The sequence below is a fragment of the Notothenia rossii genome (genome assembly GCF_949606895.1).
Source record: "Notothenia rossii genome assembly, chromosome: 5".
NCBI lineage: Eukaryota > Metazoa > Chordata > Actinopteri > Perciformes > Nototheniidae > Notothenia > Notothenia rossii.
In genome coordinates, this window is record NC_136903.1 from 44,954,226 (window position 1) to 44,968,915 (window position 14,690).

General features: G+C 47.5%; 1 protein-coding gene across 8 annotated transcripts in view; it reads right to left on the minus strand.

Moving 5' to 3' along the window:
• Positions 1 to 14,690, minus strand: part of chst6 (carbohydrate sulfotransferase 6) — an 88,036-nt gene that overhangs the window by 24,670 nt on the left and 48,676 nt on the right. Inside the window, exon 1 of one of the 8 annotated variants that reach the window (XR_013808296.1) lies at positions 9,576 to 9,590. The exons of the other annotated variants lie outside the window; for them this stretch is intronic. The gene's annotated coding sequence lies outside the window, so the exon portion shown is untranslated. Of the gene's footprint in view, positions 1 to 9,575; positions 9,591 to 14,690 lie in introns of those variants that run through there. 8 annotated transcript variants of the gene reach the window in all.

Sequence of the window (14,690 nt, forward strand, 5' to 3'; positions counted from 1 at the left end):
GGTTGAGCTTGAGGTGATGAGCAGACATCCACCGAGAGATGTCTGCTAGGCAAGCAGAGATGCGTGCGACGACCTGGGTCTCTGAGCGGGGAAAGGACAGAATTAGTTGGGTGTCGTCAGCGTAGCAGTGGTATGAAAAACCATGCGGGCTAATGACAGACCCGAGCGAGTTTGTGTACAGGGAGAAGAGGAGGGGACCAAGAACCGAGCCCTGAGGGACCCCTGTAGTTAATTGACAAGGGTCGGACTCGGACCCTCTCCAAGTAACCCTGTAGGTGCGGTCGTTGAGGTATGAGGTGAGGAGGGAAAGTGCAGTGCCTGAAACTCCAAGTTCTTGGACAGTGCGAAGGAGGATCCGATGGTTCACCGTGTCGAATGCAGCAGACAGGTCCAGAAGGATGATGACAGAGGAGAGGGAGGCTGCTTTAGCAGTGTGCAGTTTGTCAGAGACAGCAAGGAGAGCAGTTTCTGTTGAGTGACCTGCCTTGAAACCAGACTGGTGCGGATCCAGAAGGTTGTTCTGATGGAGGTAACAGGAGAGTTGTTTAAAGACAGCGCGTTCAAGTGTTTTAGACAGGAACGGGAGGAGAGAGACGGGTCTGTAGTTAATAACATCAGACGGGTTGAGAGTGGGTTTCTTTAGGAGAGGGTTTACTCTTGCCTCCTTGAGACTGTTTGGAAAGTGACCAGAAGTTAGAGAAGTGTTGATGAAATGGGTGAGAAATGGTAGAATATCAGGAGCGATAGTCTGAAGGAGGTTTGAGGGGATAGGGTCCAGAGAACAGGTGGTAGGACGGGCAGAGGTAACGAGGGTAAGAACCTCACTTGGAGAGAGAGGGGAGAAGGAGGTCAGTGTGTGGGTGAAGGGAGGGTCTGGTGACCCAGCGGTGAGTAAAGGTGAGTCAGAAAAAGAAGAGCGAATATCATCAACCTTTTTTTCAAAATGGTTAACAAAGTCGCTTGACAGAAGGGAGGAGGGGGGAGGTGCTTTGGGGGGGTCCAAGAGGGTGGAGAAGATAGAAAATAGTTTTTTGGGATTGGAATAGGAAGATTGGATCTTATCTTGAAAGAAAGTGCTTTTTGCCTGAGAGATGGAAGCAGAGAAAGAGGAGAGGAGAGCCTGATAGGTTAGGAGGTCGTCATGGTGTTTGGATTTCCACCATTTCCGCTCTGCTGCCCGAAGGATGGTTCTATTAGCACGCAGTGCATCATTTAGCCAGGGAGCAGGAGGGGACTGACGAGCCGGCCGCGATGTGAGAGGACAGAGAAAGTCCAGAGAGGATGAGAGAGTCGAGAGGAGAGTTTTTGCAGCAGTGTTTGGAGGCAGGAGTTGGAACGAGTCAGAGGAAGGGAGGGCTGAGAGCACCGATGAGGCAAAGGTAGAGGGGGAGAGGGAACGGAGGTTACGGCGGACAGGAGCAGAGTTAGAAGAGATGAGGTTGTTATGTTTGGAAAGGGGTAGAGAGAATGAAATGAAGAAGTGATCGGATGTGTGGAGCGGGTTTACAGAGAGGTTAGAAGTAGAGCAGTTCCTTGAGAATATGAGATCAAGGACATTGCCAGCTTTATGAGTTGGTGGGGATGGAGACAGTGAGAAAGCAAAGGTGGTTAACAGAGATGTTAGTTCAGATATCTTCCCTGTCTGGAGGTTGAAATCTCCGAGAAGTACAGCGGGAGGGCCAGTTTCAGGGATGTGTGAGAAGAGATTATCTAACTCCTCCAAGAAGTCCCCCAAGGCGCCTGGTGGACGGTAGAGAACAACAATGGTTAATTGTATAGGATGGGTTACTGTGACGGCATGGAATTCAAAGGTGGAAGGAGTGAAATTAGGTAGCTTGAAGAGGGAAAAGCTCCATTTGGGAGAGAGCAGGAGACCAGTGCCACCTCCTCTGCCAGAGGGTCTGGGTGTATGGGAGAAGGAATATGCTGTGGAGAGAGCTGCTGGGGTGGATGTGTTGGATGGAGTGATCCAGGTCTCCGTGAGAGCAAGGAAATCCAGAGACTGCAGGGAAGCGTAGCCAGAGATGAAGTCAGCCTTAGGAACAGCTGACTGGCAGTTCCACAGGCCCCCTGAAACGAGATGTTGGATCTCAGTGGAGCATGTGGGATAGACGAGAGCAGGCCGGTGAGATCGATTAGGAGAAACACGGGGCCAGTGATAATTGCGAGAAGACACATGAACAGGAATGCAGAAAATACACATGATTATAGCATGAGGGGCTAGAGAACCCAAGAGAATTGAATAAAACTAAATAACACCAGCGATACTTAGCTCAATCAGAGTAGGATTTGCCTCCTCTTTGCCTCCCACGTGACTCCCACAGGACTCTTAATGTCTTTGTCAGTCTTACTCCCACAGGACTCTTAATGTCTTTGTCAGTCTTCGTCTGGCTGACGCTGAAGCTGACGCTGCAGGAAAAACGCAACCTAAGATGGATACCTGATTGCTCAGTTCTCACAGCTTTGGGGGCACGCCCCTGTAATTAGTTAACTATTTTCTGCTGATGGGCGACAGCAGAGTCTTCCTGCCTATTGAAATGCACACTTGAGGGGCGTGACTCACTGAGACCTGAGTTACGCCTGGAGTTGAGCAGATCTGAGATTTTAAAATCTCTCAGAAATCGCCGTTTTAGCTACAATAACTACAGAACAATTATACAGAGTAGAATAAATGAAACAGAGAAGTCTATTTAAACAAGAATATAACTTACAGTGATTGCTGAGTCAGTATCGATAGTGTCCTCGCCGAGTCTGGAAGCACACTGAGTTATTCTGATTTGAAATGCGCTATTTAAAATGTTTTTGCACTTCACGCAATCAGCAGAGTCTTCCTGCCTATTGAAATGCACACTTGAGGGGCGTGACTCACTGAGACCTGAGTTACGCCTGGAGTTGAGCAGATCTGAGATTTTAAAATCTCTCAGAAATCGCCGTTTTAGCTACAATAACTACAGAACAATTATACAGAGTAGAATAAATGAAACAGAGAAGTCTATTTAAACAAGAATATAACTTACAGTGATTGCTGAGTCAGTATCGATAGTGTCCTCTAGTCGATAGTGTTTATTTAAAATAAATGCTTTTATATATTTCTATTAGATGTGACTCTTTGGCGTTTCTGTTATTATTAACACTGCTGCTTTAGTTGTTCTGACTGCTAAAATCCTCTTTTATTCCGTGGGGTGGGGGAGCCGGGGGCTCGGATCCTTGTCACCTTTTTCATACCTGATGAGTTTGCATCCCTGTATGTTAAAAAGCCTCAGTCACCTTAATTCATGTAATAAAAACATCTCAGGTCAGTAACACTCAAAGCTAAATGTGCAATACCATGTTCAGCTATGTTACTATTTATAATGTTATTGTTGTTACATCAGAAGATGTACATATTGGAATGGCTATTTTTTTCAATGTGTGTTGGAAGGATTTATTAAATTACAATGAATATTGTCATTGTTGAAGGCTTTTAGAGAAGGGTGAACTATAAGCCAGAATTACATAATCTTTTATACCTAAAAACATAAAAACCACAATAAATAAATCACAATTATTCTAGTTATTTTTACCTCCCGTATTGCTTTCAACCCACCAGCTTTTATGGTGTTGTTACGTCACTAACTGTAAGCTTGTCACATACAGTCTATGGTCACTCAGAGTAACCTACAGTTAATTTAGCTGCTGGAGAAGAAAGATCAGGGGGGAGGGGGGGAGAGAGCTGTGGTTGATGGGCCATTAGTTGTGTAAATACACAGCTGAGAGCTGCCGTTTCATTCAGACTCTTTAAAAAACGGTAACAACGGACTATTTTTCTTAGCGGATGCATGTCAATTTAAATCAATACATACAACAATTTTTTTAATCAATAAAAACATTTTCTAAATCCATAAAAGCATTTCAATTAATATTGGGAGTCATGTCGTTACTTTGTTGAGAATGTGGCCATGTAATAAGCGGGATAATTTGCAGCGACTTGTTCCTTATGGGGAAATTAACACCCGTCATCCAAATGAGGATCCCTCCGCCATGCTTTGGGATCCTGATCGACCGACGAAGCTCCATTAAAATATATATATTTTTGGTGAATTACTGAGTTTAGGCACGTTAATAACGTTTTAATGAAGTTCAATACAGTATATTCATATGTGTCAGTGATTTCATGTCAATTCGGCGAACATAAACATAAATTATCGTGGTGAAGATGATGATTAAAGTAGGATTAAAAATCGAGAGCCGGGCTGCATTTCCTCCCGTTCGTTTTTTTCGAATAACGAAATTATTTTGTTAAATAACAACATGGTGATGTTTTGTAAATGATTACATGTCTCTTATTTAGCACAGTAGTATGATATCCGTGACATATGGATCTTAACAAAGTTCCGCAGTACATCCAGCGTACTGTATCTGACTTTATTTCACATGAGCTCCAGTGTGGAACCCCACTGCACCCCCTGGTGGATCAATGATCCATTGCAGCTGGCTTCATTATAATTACATTTATCTATCACGGGGGCGGTCTCAAGTCAAACTGGAGGTTTTCCCTTGAGCGAGGGCCGATCACGTACCAATCACGGCCCTCGCGTTTCAAACTTTCTGAAATGAATCGCTACATCTGTAACCCTGAAAATTATTATCATCTGAAATTAATCATTATGTTATTAATATTAAATACATATAAGTATTGTTACAACTTGTATTTAGAAATACTCTGTTGTAATTATTGATGCATAAATGTGTTCATCCATTCAATGTGGCATCTGCTATAATGGGGTTAATGTATGATATTACTTAATAATACAATACATTAGAATATATGATATGATAATTACATTTGAGTTTTATTCATTTCTTATTTCATAGTTTCCCCTTATTATTATTTTTATTTTTATCGCTCATCTTATTTTTTATTTTATTAATCTGTGCTATCCTGTTTTTCGCTCTCACTACTGTGTAAAAACACCACAACAATATTACAAAAAATATACTGCATAAAGCAAACTATATACTTTATTTGATCTAAAATATCGATGTTTTTTCATTATAGTAGCCTGTGAAAACCATAACAAATAAGTGATTAAATGCTACAGTATTCAGCTAACACAACTGCAAAGCTGCAAACATTGCAAACAGACTAAGTTCTTCAACACCCAGTTGTCTTTGTGTATTTATGAATGAAGCGCCATCTCATGGTTAAATTATGTAATTGAACAAATGGGGAAATTGGGCAATGCCCTCTAGCAATTTGGCAACACCCCCAGCCACTGGGATCCGCTGGGCTTTTGACTGGGACACACCCACTGTGAGTCCTATCTGGAGTGCTACATCTGTAGCTTCTCTGTCATGTGACCGAATGTCACACTCAATTTTGTTTTAACAGCTTCTCTGTCATGTGACCAGGGTTGGGAGGGTTACTTTGTAAATGTAATCAGTTACTGATTACTGAATACATGGCTCTGAAAGTAATCCGAATACAGTTACAGTTACGTGTCTTAAAGCTTGGGATGTGAGGAGTGAGGGACACGGCTTAGAACGGGCGTGTCGTGTTCTGTCCTGCCAGTGTTGGCAGGACCTCCTTCACTTCATGAAATCTCTGCAGCACCAGGAGGCAGCGGGAGGGTTAACTCGGCCTCTGAGAAGAGGAGCGTGCAGTGCCTTTCACGCACCGCCTTCACTGTGTTTACCTTCAGAATCATTAGAAAGGCTAAAGAGTGATGTGGCTGATGTGTTTTAACTTTTAACCACACACACCTTTACACACACACACACACACACACACACACACACACACACACACACACACACACACACACACACACACACACACACACACACACACACACACACACACACACACACACACACACACACACACACACACACACACACACACACACACACACACACACACACACACACACACACACACACACACATTGTTCTAAACTGTGTTAAAGTAAACATGTATTATTTGTGTGGGTCTGGATACACAGTGTGCATCCAGACCCGGTGAGGACACTATATATACTGACTCAGCAATCACTGTAAGTTATATTCTTGTTTAAATAGACTTCTCTGTTTCATTTATTCTACTCTGTATAATTGTTCTGTAGTTATTGTAGCTAAAACGGCGATTTCTGAGAGATTTTAAATCTCAGATTTGCTCAACTCAACCTGTAAGACAGGTCTCAGTGGGTCACGCGCCTCAACCCTGCATTACAATAGGCAGGAACACTGCTGATTGCACGAAGTGCAAAACAGCGTGAGTTAGTAAACCCTCAGCTAAAAATCATTTAAATAGCGCATTTAAAATCAGAATAACTCAGTGCGCATCCAGACCCGGTGAGGACACTATCTATACTGACTCAGCAATCACTGTAAGTTATATTCTTGTTTAAATATACTTCTCTGTTTCATTTATTCTACTCTGTATAATTGTTCTGTAGTTATTGTAGCTAAAACGGCGATTTCTGAGAGATTTTAAATCTCAGATCTGCTCAACTCAACCTGTAAGACAGGTCTCAGTGGGTCACACGCCTCAACCCTGCATTACAATAGGCAGGATCACTCTGCTGATTGCGCGAAGTGCAAAAAAGCGTGAGTTAGTAAACCCTCAGCTAAAAATCATTTAAATAGCGCATTTAAAATCAGAATAATTCAGTGTGCATCCAGACCCGGTGAGGACACTATCGATACTGACTCAGCAATCACTGCAATCCCAAAAAACTATTTTCTATCTTCTCCACCCTCTTGGACCCCCCAAAGCCCCTCCCCCCTCCTCCCTTCTGTCAATCGACTTGACTTTGTTAACCACTTTGAAAAAAAGGTTGATGATATTCGCTCTTCTTTTTCTGACTCACCTTTACTCACCGCTTGGTCACCAGACCCACCTTTCACCCACACACTGACCTCCTTCTCCCTTCTCTCTCCAAGTGAGGTTCTTACTCTCATTAACTCTGCCCGTCCTACCACCTGTCCTCTGGACCCTATCCCCTCAAACCTCCTTCAGACTATCGCTCCTGATATTCTACCGTTTCTCACCCTTTCATCAACACTTCTCTAACTTATGGTCACTTTCCAAACAGTCTCAAGGAGGCAAGAGTAAACCCTCTCCTAAAGAAACCCACTCTCAACCCGTCTGATGTTATAAACTACGGGCCTGTCTCTCTCCTCCCGTTCCTGTCTAAAACACTTGAACGCGCTGTCTTTAAACAACTCTCCTGTTATGTCCATCAGAACAACCTTCTGGATCCGCACCAGTCTGGTTTCAAGGCAGGTCACTCAACAGAAACTGCTCTCCTTGCTGTGTCTGATGAAATGCACACTGCTAAAGCAGCCTCCCTCTCCTCTGTCATCATCCTTCTGGGCCTGTCTGCTGCATTCGACACGGTGAACCACCAGATCCTCCTTCTCACTTTCCAAGAACTTGGAGTTTCAGGCACTGCACTTTCCCTCCTCACCTCATACCTCAAAGACCGCACCTACAGGGTTACTTGGAGAGGGTCCGAGTCCGACCCTTGTCAATTAACTACAGGGGTCCCTCAGGGCTCTGTTCTTGGTCCCCTCCTCTTCTCCTTGTACACAAACTCGCTCGGGTCTGTCATTAGCCCGCATGGTTTTTCATACCACTGCTACACTGACGACACCCAACTAATTCTGTCCTTTCCCCGCTCAGAGACCCAGGTCGTCGCACGCATCTCTGCTTGCCTAGCAGACATCTCTCGGTGGATGTCTGCTCATCACCTCAAGCTCAACCTTGACAAGACTGAACTGCTTTTCCTTCCGGGAAAAGATTGTCCCACTCTTGACGTAACAATCAACATTGGCACCTCTGTTGTTTCCCCGACTCAGACTGCAAAGAATCTGGGTGTGATCCTAGATAACAAACTGTCCTTCACTGCAAACATTGCTGCTACAACCCGCTGCTGCAGATACACGCTTTACAACATCAGGAGGATACGTCCCCAGCTGACCCAGAAATTAGCGCAGGTTCTGGTCCAGGCTCTCGTCATCTCACGCCTAGACTACTCCAACTCCCTCCTGGCTGGTCTACCTGCATGTGCCATCCGACCTCTGCAGCTCATCCAGAGTGCAGCGGCTCGTCTGGTCTTCAACCTTCCAAAATTCTCCCACACCACGCCGCTCCTCCGCTCCCTTCACTGGCTTCCGGTAACTGCTAGAATCCACTTCAAGACACTGGTACTTGCGTACCATGCTGCGAATGGATCTGGCCCTTCCTACATCCAGGACATGGTTAAACCGTACACCCCAGCACGTGCACTCCGCTCTGCATCAGCCAAACAGCTCGCTGCACCCACACTTCGAGGGGGACCCAAGTTCCCATCAGCAAAAACTCGTGGGTTTGCTATCCTGGCTCCAAAATGGTGGAATGAGCTCCCCATTGAAATCAGGACAGCAGAAAGCTTACACATCTTCCGGCGCAGACTGAAAACTCATCTCTTTAGAATACACTTCGAACGATTGAATTACTAACAAAGCACTTATATACTAATAAAGGGCTGGCTTATCTAAAGCCAGTTGAGTAGCACTTGAAATGTTTGGCTCTATGAAACCTGATGTACTTATATGATTCTGTTTTCTTCAAGGTTGTATCTTCCTGGTCGAATGCACTTATTGTAAGTCGCTTTGGATAAAAGCGTCAGCTAAATGCAATGTAATGTAATGTAATGTATTTTAAACTGTATTGAAGTAAACATTTACTATTTGGGACTGTTTTCAAGTAATCCTATATATATATAACCTTCTCACTCACACTCACTGACCTAGATACCAGCACACACACATATTCTTTTCAAGGTCCTTTTCTGGGCACCAATATATCTGTGTACAATGTTTGATTGTCTGGGAAAGAATAGTTTGTGTGAAATATTCCTTGGGAAAGTAAATGAGTGAATTCAGGTGCAAGATAAAGATTGACTCTGTCCTTGGGTAGTTCCGAAGCTCTCACGCTCTGTTCAGAAATAAAATACTTTTTCCCAGAACTCTGATTCGCTTGGGAGTGAAATCGACTGCCTCCAAATCTGTCTATGTATACTGATGTTTATTCATGCACGGGGCCCCCTGTTTCTGACTGGCTGGTCCCGATATCTGTATCGCACGGCAGTAGAGCGGGAAGCCCGGAGTGCTCTGTTAGAGGGCACTCTGTATTTCGTATTTTTGTTTTTTTACCAATTAAAATCTGATTATTGTTATAACTTTTATGCCGGTGTTTTGAACTCCTTCTCTTATTAATGTGACCAGGCTCATCTAACGGACGGCGTGGAGCGGAGGTGGGCTTTAAGCCACCACCACTGTGGTGTTTGCTCCAACAATTCTGGTGAATCCCGACGTGATGAGTGCTGGTCCCTAGGAGGACCACCGACAGCCAGCGGACGGAATTCAGTCCAGGGGAGGACACCTGGACACTACTGACAACTACACCAGGGCGTCCTACATAAATAAAGGTAAAACAGATACCTGTTGATTACCGAAATCTGTAATTTGGCTGTACTACAAACATTTTAGAGTTGTCAGCGGCGTTCTCAGTGTCTTAGTCACGGTAAAAAAAAAAATACAATACATACTGTAGAAGGTGCTTGGAGTCAGGTAGAACAGTCCGGACCTAAGGCACCAAGACAGTTATAAGATTATTAGGTGTTTGTAAGAGTCGGGTAGTTAAGTCCCGTACCTTAACCCACTAAAGAAAGTAAAGTGGACCAGCGAGGACCCCGTGAGGTAGTCTAGTCCTGCACGGCTGACTCGCTGGGGAAACTCTGTCGACTTTAGGTTAAAAAGTGGACCAGCGAGGACCCCGTGAGGTAGTAGTCCTGCACGGCTGACTCGCTGGGGAAACTCTGTAGACTTTAGGCTAAGAAGTGGACCAGCGAGGACCCCGTTAGGTAGTCTATTCCTGCACGGCTGACTCGCTGGGGAAACTCTGTAGACTTGTGTGATTTTTTATGTCAAATCTGTGTAATAATTGAGAGGAAAGAGCAGAAGTAGAGTTGAGTGGAGACAAAGTGTGCAGAGCTGAGCTTCACCAGACAGAGGAAGCTCATTCGTGGTCAGCTGCTGCCCTCTGGAGGCGAACAGGGTGTATAACCATATGCTGTGTGCACGTTTAAATTAAGGACATTAAGAGTAAAGACAAGAATTGTCCAGTATATTAATAAATACGAGTGAACACATATCAACCTAGTCAGATAAATAGATACGAAGTCAATCATGGAAGGAGTGAAAGATCGAGTATCTGAAGTTGGAGTGTATACATTGAAAATTAATAGATCAATGTGTGATTTGATGTAGTAGATATATTGAAATAAATAAGAAACTATAATTTGTTGTTTTTAGCATAGTTTTGTAGGATACAGACGTCACATTGTGGTGTTGATGAGAGGTTTTGTGAACTGATTGGTACCATTGCATTACATTGTGAATTTCATGGTATTTGTCATTAACTAAGGATTGTACTTAATTATATTTCAAGGAAAAAATTATATTACATACAGTAACGTTAAGGGAAAGTAAAAAGTGGTTTACTGAGTAGCCTATATGACGTACATAGAAAGATTAATGTCTATACAAATTAAATATAATAGTGGATTCCACCTAGATTAGACATAGACAGAGGAGAATTTGTTAGATATGAAATAACGAACTCACTGTAAGAAATATATATATATTATTAGGGGTGCACCGAATGGGAAGTTCTTGGCCGAAACCGATACCAAAAATAGGAAACAGTTGGCCGAAAACCGAATGCCGAAAGGCCGAAAATGATTAATAGAAATATATATATATATATAATGTATACATTTTTTACCAATGTTGTTCAGCTGCCTGATGATGGAAAAATAAATGATTATGGCAAAACTTAACTTAAATAATAATCACTATTATGGGTCCATAAAACATTTATTCAGCACTTTTGAATGCATACAGTACATTAATTCCAAGTCAAGTGCATTTTCTTTTCTCTGTAGGATAACTGAAGAGTTTATCGCCGGCCACTAGAGGGCAGTGTCACTGCTGTCGCTGCCTGGTTATGCCGTGCTCTGACCCGGAAGTGCCGAGCGGCCATTTTAGTTCAAACATTGTTCATGCACTCCGCCTCGAGTTGAGACGTTCGTCCACTCATTCATGTAAGACTGTTTCCACTATTATATTATACCATATATTATACTATATATATATTATACTATTATACTACTATACTCTGTTTCGTGGTATATATTTGTGTTGATTGAATTGCATGGATGTAATACTTTGTCAGCTTATCTTGCTGCATTATTCTGTTTTAGGGTGTCGTCATCCTTGTCAATAAATCACCGAAACTGACATTGAGGAGTGTGTTTCTTCATGACGACACCATGGTCGTTGTTGGATGCCCTGTCCCCGGCTGCGAGTTCAAATCCGATGACTTGTCTGAAGCACTCGTCATTGCTATATTGACGATTCATGGATGTAGCCACCAGCACGCAGCGCCTGTCATGGCCGCGCCAGCCCAGGCCCCAGCCCCTCACGGCCCGAGACTCGATCGGCCCAAAGTTGATGTGGGCGTGTCAATAGAGGAATGGAACGTGTTCATCCGCCGTTGGAATGTATTCCGCGCCGGCTCAGGCATAGGGGACGCACAGGCCCCCTTCCAGCTGTTTCAGTGCGCTGGGCCTGTACTTGGAGACAGCCTGTTGAAAGCCGTCCCCGACGCCGTTTCCGGACCCTTGCCAGACCTGATCACCGTCATGCGTTCCCTAGCTGTCATCCCAGTTGCTACATGCGTCCTGCGCACCGAACTACTTCAGTTACGCCAGGAACGCGACGAGACATTCCGCGCATTCGCTGCCAGAGTGCGGGGTAAAGCAGAGACATGCGCATATAATGCGGTATGCGAGTGTGGTAAGGACGTGGACTATACCGACCACATTATCCGCGATGTGCTGCTCAATGGCATCTATGACTCGGACATACGCCGCGAGACGCTAGGGACAACTGACGTCCTGGTCAAGCCAGTTAATGACGTGATTGCACTCGTCGAGAACAAAGAGATGGCCCGTAACGCTCTCCCGTCGTCCTCCCTATCAGCCATGTCGTCATTCCGGCGCTTGAAGACGACTCCACAGGCGAGCCCCGCCCCGAGCCCCGCGGACGGGGCTAAACGTGCCTCGTGTCCGGAATGTAAGAACGTCTTTAACGTCTTCACGGAGGGGCCTCGCGGGTGGAACCCTAAGCCTCACCAGGTGTGCATCGGCTGCTACAGGGCCCGCCGACAACAGAGGCGTCAACAGCCGTCATCCGACAGTCAACAGGCCGCCATGGGGTCGGAGCTGGTATCCCAGGTCTCGTCGGTGCAAGCTGGAGCCCGCCCTGGCCGACGTCGCGGGAGCCTTCGCCGACGCCGCGCCCCTACGTCGCACGGCTGTGTCGACAGGCCTTCACCTATCATACTCGAGCACCACATCTTCTCCAAGGGCGAATGGAGGCGAGCCAGGCTGAGAGACCACCCCCGGGCGTTAATCACCATCTCGATGGACATGCCAGTCGGGCCGAGGGATGGCACCAGCAACCGGGGCTCGGCCGACGGAGCTCGAATATCCGCCGTCGCAGACACTGGCGCGCAGTCGGACCTTTGGTCTCTGGAGGAGTTCCTGGCCTGCGGTTTCGCGCGGGACGACCTGCGACCCGTCAGCCTCAGCCTGTTGGCCGCCAACCGCTCCCCTATAGCCATCGAGGGAGCGTTCTTCGCTAGGCTCTCGACGACCTGCAGCGGGGGCCGTACTACATCCTGCCGTTCCATGGTATATGTGAGCAGCTCAGTCCGGGCCATGTACCTCTCCTACGAGTCGTTGCTCAACCTCGGCCTCTTGCCCAGTAACTTCCCGTCGGACGACGTTGCAAGGGGGCCCAAGGACAGGCGTAGCCCTGACACGGCTGACACGCCAGTCCAGCCCCTGTCCATCAATGCGACGAGGTCAACCAACGGCGGCTGCGTGGGGCCAAGTGACCCCGGGGACGCCCAATGCTCATGTCCTCAGCGCACGGTCCCCCCGGCGCGCCCCGCAGCACTGCCGTTCCCTTGTACGCCAGAGAACAATAACCGGATGAAAGGTTGGCTACTCGGGAGATATGCCTCGTCGACATTCAATACTTGCCCCCATCGGGCACTACCATGCATGGAGGGGCCGCCTATCGAGATGCACGTGGACCCCGCAGCTACGCCTAAGGCATGCCACACCGCGGCTACGGTGCCTCTACACTGGCAGCGGAGGGTTCACGATGACCTCCTGCGGGACGAAGCCCTTGGGGTCATTGAACGCGTGCCGTACGGCGAGCCGGTGACGTGGTGCCATCGTATGGTAGTCACTCGGAAGCACGACGGTTCCCCCCGCAGGACCGTGGACCTCTCCCCCCTCAACAAGTTCTGCCAACGTGAGACCTTCGCCACTGAGTCCCCGTTCCACCTCGCACGCCGCGTCCCGAAGGGCACCTGGAAGACCGTCACGGACGCCTGGAACGGCTACCACAGTGTTCCCCTGCGTGAGTCGGATCGCCACCTCACTACCTTCATCACGCCCTTCGGCCGTTGGCGCTACACCAGGGCACCACAGGGTTTCCTGTCGTCAGGGGATGGCTACAACCGTCGGTTTGACGCCGTCCTCTCGGACTATGAACGCAAGGAACGTTGTGTGGATGACACCATCCACTATGACACCGACCTGGAGCAACACTGGTGGAGGACCATCGACTTCCTGACGCGTGTCGGCCGATCGGGGATCGTGCTGAATCCGGACAAGCTTCAGTTCGCGGAGAGGTGCGTCGACTTCGCTGGCTTCAGGGTGTCGGAATCTACCATCGAACCGCTCCCAAAATACTTGGACGCCATCCGGGACTTCCCCACCCCAGGCTCCACGACGGACATCAGGAGTTGGTTCGGCCTTGTCAACCAGGTGGCTAACTACGCCCAGTTGCGTGACACGATGGCTCCATTTAAGCCGTTCCTCAGCCCACGCTGTGCGTTCCTATGGTCCCCCGTTCTGGAGGAGGCCTTCCAGACGTCCAAGCAAGCCATAATGGAGGCCATCCGCGAGGGCGTGGAGATCTACGACATGCAGAAGCGGACCTGCCTCCGCCCTGACTGGTCCATGCGTGGCATTGGCTACTTCCTGCTCCAGCAACATTGTCACTGTGCCTCGGGCATACCGGACTGCTGTCCAGGAGGGTGGAGGGTCACCCTCGCGGGCTCGCGTTTCCTGTCCCCTGCGGAGCAGCGCTATGCAGCCGTCGAGGGAGAGGCCCTAGCTGTGGCATGGGGCCTGGAACAGACGCGGTACTTCACGCAGGGGTCCGACAACCTCGTCGTGGTCACCGACCATAAGCCGTTGGTGAAAATCTTTGGCGACCGTACGCTGGATGAGATCACAAACTCGCGTCTGTTTAGACTGAAGCAGCGCACCCTCCCATGGCGCTTCGACATTGTGCATCTGCCTGGCAAGAGCAACTATGCCGCTGATGCCACGTCGAGGCATCCTTCCCCCTCGGGTTCAGCGAACGGCCTCTCATTGGGGCTGCCGAGCGGGCCTGACGCCATGGAGTCAGCACTCATGGCCTCCATCCGCGACGACGCACGGGAGCTCGGAGCCGTCTCTTGGCCCCTCCTCGCACGGGAAACAGCGGCTGATGGATGCCTCGGCCACCTCCTCCAA